The sequence below is a fragment of the Canis aureus genome, chromosome 9 (assembly GCF_053574225.1).
Source record: "Canis aureus isolate CA01 chromosome 9, VMU_Caureus_v.1.0, whole genome shotgun sequence".
Lineage (NCBI taxonomy): Eukaryota > Metazoa > Chordata > Mammalia > Carnivora > Canidae > Canis > Canis aureus.
The window spans coordinates 9,329,931-9,338,870 of record NC_135619.1 but is presented as its reverse complement, the minus strand read 5'-3'; the positions used below and the strand labels follow the sequence as shown (position 1 = coordinate 9,338,870).

The 8,940-nt window shown below is 40.0% G+C and overlaps 1 long non-coding RNA gene across 1 annotated transcript; it reads right to left on the bottom strand.

The window, feature by feature from the left end:
• Window positions 1-509: 509 nt before the first annotated feature.
• LOC144320028 (uncharacterized) lies at window positions 510-6,157 on the bottom strand. The gene is made up of 5 exons (XR_013385622.1): window positions 6,026-6,157; window positions 5,818-5,917; window positions 5,449-5,481; window positions 3,258-3,407; window positions 510-752 (listed from the first exon to the last, which is right to left on the bottom strand). It is a non-coding gene; the product is annotated as an uncharacterized LOC144320028 (long non-coding RNA).
• Between the last annotated feature and the right edge of the window lie 2,783 nt (window positions 6,158-8,940).

The window sequence follows — 8,940 nt, the reverse complement described above, 5'->3', positions numbered from 1 at the left end:
AACTGTACTATATTATGGTCATGGTAAACATTTCTCAATGATTGCTGTACTCTGTCTTGTCAACTCCAGTTTTTTTATCCTTTTCTTTGTCACAATCCAGGCAATGAGTGTCAAAAATTCCTGCTATTTGAATGAAGGCAATATTTTTGTTTTCATGGAACCCGGAAAATACTTGGCAGGGGAGGAACACCTAGAAAAATCCTAAATGGAAAATCAGAAGGAATGGCATTTCTAGAGCACGTACTCTTAGCTTCTGACTGTACCAGAAAAGGAGATATTGATGAGATTGGAACAATGGCCGTGGCAGCACAACTGACTGTTTACTGTGGAAAGTTTTGAGATGACCCTGATCTCAGGTCCCTTGAGTACACTGAGTAAACTCATACAATATTTGCTTTTACATATGTTAAACATAAAGAAAACAGAAATTCTGGGAGATAAAAAAAATGTTAAGAGAAGTAGATAAGCCAAAGAATATTTATTTTCGAAACCTTTAACCCCCAGTGAAAGAGAATTTAGGGGAGCAAATGGATCATAGAATTTTAGAGTTAGAAAGATTGTTAGACATCATCTGGGTCACTTTCCTGATTTCACAGATGAGGAAATTGAAGTCCCAAAAGGTTAACTGGGTGGCTCAGAGTCCAGACAGTTATTTGATGAGAGAACTTGATTTAAATCCATTGCTACTTCCCTTCTATCATACAATTTCAAGGTTTTCATAAAGATGAGATTGCTGTCTTCTGATATTGCACCTAGACCAAAAGCCACCCAAATAGAAGTTCAATTATAAATGACACAGAAAGCTTCAAGAAAGAATATGTCCTTGTACATGATGTATAGTACAGATATTACTCATTTTAGATGAACTTGAAAGATAGGAAATGACTGTAATTTATTTTTTATTTCCTGACTCCCCTATTAAAGACTTCGTAGACTGGGTATACTCTGTTTCAGAGTAGAACCCACCAGCCAGGGGTGACATTGTGGCCAAGCATTAACTAAATGCTCTAGGTGTACAAACATTAACTTGCTATATATATTTTTTGAGCTTTGAGTGGAATCAGAGAGTCCCTCAGAGTGAAAAAATGTTTCATAAACTTCAAAGCAATAGTAATTGATGATGTCTCAGTCCATTAGCAACTATATCTAACCAGTTCCAGAGTCTTGTTGGCTTTTTCTTTGAAGGCCTCTACTGTCTCTCCTTTAGCCTCCCTGGTTTGTTTGTTAAACTCCAAATTCTCAATTTGTTATTTGTGTTTCTCTATTATCCTGCTCCACTGTAACTACCTCACATAGTCACAAAACAAATCACTTATCCCAACATGAATCTCAATTTTGCTCAAACTTTCCTTGTCTTAGAATAGACTTTGCCTCTTTTATATCCAGAGGATCCTTTAAAGGTCTTTTCTAAAACCTTTTCTGGCAGTCTTCTCAGGCTCTTCTGGCACACAGGAATCCCCTCTGCTTCACTGGGTGCTGGTTGCATATGAGAATCCTAGAGAACTTTGATAAATGTTCCCATTTAATAAAAATACCAATGTCTGGAACTACCTCACATCAATTAAATCATATATTCCTGCCATCATCACGGTTTAAAAGCTTTTCAGGTGAGTCTAAGCTAGAGCTAGGACTGAAAATCACTGTCCTAGAGAATTCACAAACTATGTCGTTCATGTAGGTACTTATTCATAATATAATTATAAATTACAAATTCAGTGTGACAATACTCAGTATCTTCATGTGTGTAAATTTTTCGCTGAGTTGGACAAATCTCATGAGTTTTGCATATCTTGAAACCCTGTGAAACTTGGTTCAGAGATGAACACAAGTGAAACCTGGAAAGGTAACCTTATTAGTAATATGGGCACAACCTGCACCTGTTTGTTTGTCTGTTTGTTTTGGCTTTTCCTATACTTCAAAGTTTCGACTTGTTTAAGAGGCAGATTTTTTCTTTTGAAAAGAACCTTCTTCATAATAATATTTATTTGTACTTAGGAGTAATTTAGCTATTTTTGGCTTACTAACTTAGCTTATCTTGGTTTATACATTTTGTAAAATCCTATATAACTCATCTGCATCAAAGCCTTCCTGCTACTGCTATTAGGATTTTTTTTCTTCATTAGTTTTAGTGCCATGGCACCTGCTTCAGTTAGTTGTGGCCTTGGAGAAATAAACAAAATAGTGAGGAATTAGAAATAATTTATAGGCCAGTTATATTAGCCTTTTGGCCTATCACGATCAATAAGGCAAGATGTGGCACCTAATTTGAGTTCAAACTCTCAAAAATGCTGTGGGTCTCACACTAGAAAGATGTTTTATGACATTATGAATATCTGCCACACTCACATCTCCACCTTCTGAACAATTCAACAAGGGAGCCATTCTTTGCATATGACTTGCTGTGCTTTATACCACAAGACTCTTTTACTGAGCACAACCAATTAGACCAGGGACTACTGACTGAATTTAAGACTATGAACAAGGTAGAGGGGGAAATTATGGAGGCTTTGGATTGGAAATACTGTCCAAGGGATGCATTTACTCTTACAAAAGCAGAGCACACAAACAAAACGTAACTAAACTAATTGTATTTTGTGGGGATTTTCAATTAGTAGTGAAAATAAGTGGAAAAAGAAATTGGAGCTAGAGAAGCTGAGTCGAGAAAAGGAGACCTCTAGACTACTGTTCTGTTCTGAATGATGATTCAGTTCTTCATAAGCTCTGTTTTCTAAAACTAGACATCTTCCTGAGCTGTATTTCTTCCTTGTGTTCCTGTAAGATTAACTCCTGTAATCCTTGGTAACCTGAGTATGTTATTGCCTCCTGAAAAGAACCAGGCAAGCTCAAGTGTCTCTGTTGGGAATGTACTATAATTTCCCCAGTCTGGTTCCCATAAGCAAAACACCAACAATAGCTCCTAATATATGCTCATAGGATTCCTTTTCAAACTCCTTTGCAAATAATCTATAATACAACTGGGGATGGGGAATATGTGTCTAGAAGGACACGATATTAGACAGATATTTTGTAATTGTGACTTTTGCACATAATTCAGAACTATTTGAGTCTTGGAATTAAGATACAGGACGATTCTTATTGCTATTGTTAACTCCTCCCAAAGCCTCTTTATTCTGATAATTGCTCACACAGGGTAATTAACTATGTTCTAGGCACAGTTCCAAACATCTGCCTTCTAGCAGCTCATTTAATCACCACAATAAATTTATGGGAAAGGTGCTATTGTTAATATTACCAACCTTATATTTGAGGACACTGATACCTAGGCATGGAACCTATATCCAAACTAATGTGAGTTCTCTCCAACTTGTCTGGGTGGTCTGGGCCAGCTGAAGGTCTTGTCAGGGACGCCACTACAACTCAAGGGGTGGTTTTCACTTTCCATTTGCCTGAATTAAGAGAGAATATGGAAGAGGAGCTTAAGGAAAAATGTGGGACAAAGACAGGTGAGTACAGACATGTGGGAAGCACAGGTCAGGTCTTGAGGTCTAGCTGGTGACAGACCAGATTCAAACTCAGATAGTCTGATGTCAGGATTCATCACCCAATCTCTTCCCTATAGTTTTGCAGTGACGTCCATCTCCAGTATACCCTCTGTCTTTCTTCAATGAAGAAGAAAATATTAATGGTACTAAATCATCTTCAGCAGTTAGAATCATCACATAACTGAAAAATAGATGCATTTTTAATCAGGAATTGAAGTATTAAACCATTGGACATAGCCAACAGCCTTTCATTTACAGAGTTTGGGCTTAAATTTCATGTTTGCTGATTAGCTACTTGGGAGTAGAGAAGGGTAGAAAATCCTTCTCAAGTCAATCTATCCTCAAGTGACGATGAAGAACAAAGAACTGATTGCTTTTTTTTATTTCTATTAAAGCGTAATATGGCCCAAAAGACACCTCTTTGTTTTTTCTCAAGATCCCATAGATTTATATAAATGTTTCAGGATTTCTTTTCCTCTAGTGCCCACAGTTCTTGGTCACATCCCTTGGAAGAATGAAGAGGTAGACCAGACAAAGCAGTGGGCAGCCAAGCAAGGTTTATTGAGTAATAGTACAAAGCTCTGGAAGGCAGAGGGGACCTTAGAGGACTGCCTTTGGAGTTTCTAAGTCTAGGAGTTTTTATGAGATTGTGGGGAGCTATTTTAATATGATTAACCTTCTAAAAACCCAATCAGGTTTTGTTCCCTTGCTTATCTACCTATCAAGTAGTTGCTCATGTGGGAAAATGTGGAGGACTCCTTCCAGAGTGGTGTAGAATAATAGGATGAGGTCTTTTTCCTTTTAAAGGTAGTTTCCTCTTGGGATGGGGGGTGGGGGTGGAGGTTGCGGCTTGCCCCTCCCTGCCTTTGCTGACTATCCTCCATTATAAATAAGCATTATAAACACATTTCTCCCTTAGCCTCTGTGATTGATGTCTATGTGTTGCGTGAGGGCATTTCTTTCCCTCACCATGTCTTTGTAGTTAAATGAATTATATCTCTTAACAACCCTCACTGGAATCCTTGCTTGCTTGACCCATGATCCATGATCCATTCAGGTTGCAATAACATACGGTTCCCCTTTCCTTGTCCACTGATTAGCACCCAGCTAACTTTCCTACCCTGGGGGGATCAGGTGAATGAAACGTGGCAGAAGGGTAGAAAGGGAAGAGAATAAGTGAGCCCAAAACTTCAGCATAGCATTATCCACATTATCCACATGAGTTGTTTTATCTGTAAGCAGACTGCCTTTTTTGTAACCCCGGATAAGGGAAAACTGTAGCCAGACTAAGATGGAAACAGGGAAATCCAGCCATTGCAGGCATTTGTTCTTATCTTTTATTTTTGTAAAAAATAACAAGAAATCTCAGCAGAAAAAATCAATGCTTCATATGAAACCCAAATTTACAGTTTGTGTAAGTGCATTTTTTTTCCAGAGCCACTAATGTTGTTGTGTTGATGCCCTACATTTCCATTCCCTCCCATGCCCAGGAGGGGAATTTAGAACTTGAATAGACCTTTAAGATCACATAGTCTAACCCTCCCTCATGTCCCCTCCTTCTCCTAATAAGGAAAATAAAGCCTCAGGAGGTTAACCGACTTGCACAAGGTCACAGGAGCTCAATTGTCTCCTAAACTCCACGCGGAACTTTTTTCATTTCCAGCTTTAAATTATTTATTCAGTTTTTTGCCATTTTCACTTCATTGAAATGAACTCTCTCTTCTTGCTATTATATCCTGGAAGCTATTTATCCAACCTGATTTAATTGCATTTTCATGCAATTGTATTACATTTTGAAATTGCTATTACATTTTATATTCTCTGTGTTTTTATGCCCTAGTGCCAACTGTTAGCATCCTCTGTGTCCTGCTTTATTATTAAATTACCCCAGGTGTTTCTTAGGCTCAGTTTACTTATATTGCAACACAGAGTTAAACATACTCACATAGGCAGAATGTTTCATATCCTAACTTTGCGTCTGTGAAGGGAAGAAGTAGAAAGCCATGGGTTATTGTTGTGGCTTTTTCGGTGTTTACTACGTTACCATTACAATAAATTAGCATCCCTGGTCTCCATGTTTCCAAATTTCCCTCCAGTCCTCTCTCATTTTTATAGGGCCATTCAGAGAAGAAGCTCTCTCCTGGAACTGCCCCTGCCTTCTGAAATTAGCTTTAGGAAGTCAATGCAGACATCGAACATTAAGTAAATGAACCCCAATTTAAAAAGGATTTAAGCAAATTAGATGGAAAAGCTCAAGGGAGACCAAAGCGATCTTCATAGGTCAAAAAGCCTGAGAAATTATTTAAAATATTACCTGTTTTCTTCCAGTGGGCAAATCGGTAAACATAAACTGAGGCAAAGTTGGAGAGCTTGTTAGAGTGGAAGAAGATTTTGACTCAGAAAAAACAAAACACCTTCAAAAGTAAAGAGAAAATCATTATAGCAAAAGTCGATAAAATATGTAGCCAAGAAAATGTCTCTCTTGAAAAAAAAAAAAAGTTCAGTAGAATAATAGTGCTTGCCAATTATGGGGAAGATATTTTGATGCCTGCTCAGGCTTGGGCTTTATTTAGATGGACTCCAATCCAATCCACTGTCAGCTGAATTATATGCACCATGGACTTCAAAGGCTCTGTGCTCAATGAGAACGTCCAGGATGGAGTGCTGTGAGAAATAAATGATCGTGCGGCAGGATAGGCTGCCAAGCTGTGGCGATCACTTTCCAGTCACTGAAAAAATGTGGTTGTGCAAATGGACGTCACGCTGTGATAAGGGAAGTCCAAAAATACAGTTGCAACACAGTGAGCAAATTTAATGGAGGCAAATCTTTCACTTCCCTTGGACAGCTCTGCTCTGCAGGTGGTTTTACTGATGGACATAGTTACGTATGTGGGTGTGTAAATAGACATGCATTGAACTCCCCCTTCTTAAATAGGTATGTCAGAGTTAAAGCCACAGCAAAACTTTCAAGAGCTTGGGTGAAAGTCACATTCACTCCAGGTATTTGCTTTGGCAATTTACCCTGAGTCCTAGGGAGGGCAAGCTTATCCAAGGCACTATCATTACCTGGGCTGCTTTTGGGGGGCAGGGAGCTCTCTGTCTTCTGCAAGGCCACTTGCATTCAGAGAGTGCCATAGGAGGGATAACAGCTGAAGTACGGCAGCTTTTCTCTACACAGCCCACTTCTTAAACCTTAACCTGCATTAGAATCACCTGGAAGTCTCTTTAAAGTGGACTGTTCCGGTGCCTGGGTGGCTCAGTGGGCTAAGCATCTGCCTTTGGCTCAGGTCATGGTCCCCCGAGATCTGGGTTGGAGCTCCCTGTTCAGCGGGAGCCTGCTTCTCCCTCTCCCTCTGTTCCTTCCCCTGGGGTTTCCCCTTTCTCACTCCCTCAAATAAATAAATAAATAAATAAATAAATAAATAAATAAATAAATAAAATCTTTAAAAAAATAATAAAGTAGATTGTTGGGGTGCCTGGGTGGCCCAGTCAGTTGAGCATAGGATTCTTGGTTTTGGCTCAGGTCATGATCTCAGGGTCATGAGACTGAGCCCCAAGTCAGGCTCTGTGCTCAGAGGGGCATCTCCTTGAGATTCTCTCCCCATTCTTCCCCGTCTGCCACTTCCCTTGCTTGATCGTGCTTTAGCTCTCTCTCAAATAAATAAATCTTAAAAATGAATGAATGAATGAATAAATACAAGTGGATCTGGGGGACTTGCTAGGGTGGGCCTCAAGAATTTCCATTTTTAGGGCAGCCCGGGTGGCTTAGCGGTTTAGCGCCGCCTTCAGTCCAGGGCCTGATCCTGGAGACCCTGGATTGAGTCCCACCTCAGACTCCCTGCGTGGAGCCTGATTCTTCCTCTGCCTATATTCTGCAGCCCCCCCGCCCCCGTGTGTGTGTCTCCCATGAATAAATGTATAAAATCTTAAAAAAAAAGAATTTGCATTTTTATTAAGTTGCCAGGTAATGTTCATGCTGCTGGCCTGGGAACCCCACTTTGAGCACACTGATTTATGAGCACCCTACACCCAATCTGGATGCTTGCATGCATGTTGCAAACACAACTCCACCTTAAATGAAGGCATCTCTCTCTATTTGCCCAATTTTACATATTTTGTTGATGTCAAAGCACATGATGAGAAATGCTAAATTATAGGTATTGCTGTTGAGCTGGCGCAGTCTTATGTCTCCTCATTTTCCCACTTTAGAAGGTTGGAAGGAGATAAAATTATGATAATAATTGGAGAGCTTTTATAAGGGAGACACTTTTATGCAGAATTACTCCCATTGTAGGGCTAAATGTTAGATTCAACAATAGAAATCTCATTTTCCTGCCTTCCCCAGCTATTCTCCAGGAATCCAGCCTTTAAGGTATACAGCCAGTCCCTGACTTGAAAGCAATATGTTCCCAGTGACACCGCCTTAAAAATAATAATTTGGGGGAAAGATCTTCACCAGTAAGGGGCTGTGGCTTTTTGTGGTTTCTGGAAAGTTTCCCTTCACTGTGATGTGGGCACCCATCTTAGACTCTTCCATTCAGAACAAACAACCATAGACTCTCAAGTGGAAGCTTGTGTGGCCAAGAAGCAGGACTGAAGAGTCCATTCTGACAAGACAGGTGATAGAGGTGACGGCTCATTCTTCCTGCATGGGCAGCAGAGGCAATGTTTCTGGAGGAGGAATGGTGCCTGGGCAGCCTCAGAGATGTCACCTGAGGAAGTCCTGCTGGCCCCAAGCACCCTGCAGTGGGGCTTTGAGCAAAGTAGCCAGCTTCACAGGGAAGTTTCAGAATGCCCCTGTGGGGAGGGCCTTGTGCCTAGTACTCAGGCATTCTCAATTCTGAAAGTGTTCATTTTAATTTGTATAAATGTCATCTGTTTCAATCAGACAGATTTCTGTTGCTTATGACCGGCAACCTTGACTGGTGCAATTTTTATGCATTTATATAGCAAAATCTCAAAGATCGTGAAGTGAAAAGATGGAGAATAATGAGTATTATATGAAGAACATGTCTTTATACATGATTACAGAGTTTAAGATAGAAGGATATGCAAAAAAATAATTACCAATGTGCTTAGTTTTCATGTTGAACACATCTTCTGGATTGTGTTTTCTTTCTTATTGCCATGTATCAACGTGTTATATAGTAAAATTTTAAGTGAAATACCATATAAAGGTCTCCAGTGTCCCAACAGTGGAATTCTAAGGTATTTCATTCCTGTGCTTTTAACTCTCTGGGGCTCTTATTAACATCACCAACTGAGGTTTCCTTGGAAGCCGTGGTGGGTATTAACCAGAGCTGGGCCATGGTGATGCCCACGAGGTGTGCTGAACAGCCTTGCCCGGGGAACATTTGTTTTCCGATGTTGGTGGAGAAAGTCATCCTGTAGGGCTGTCTTCCCTACAATGTGGAGGCCTCACCTCAAAGAGTAAGAC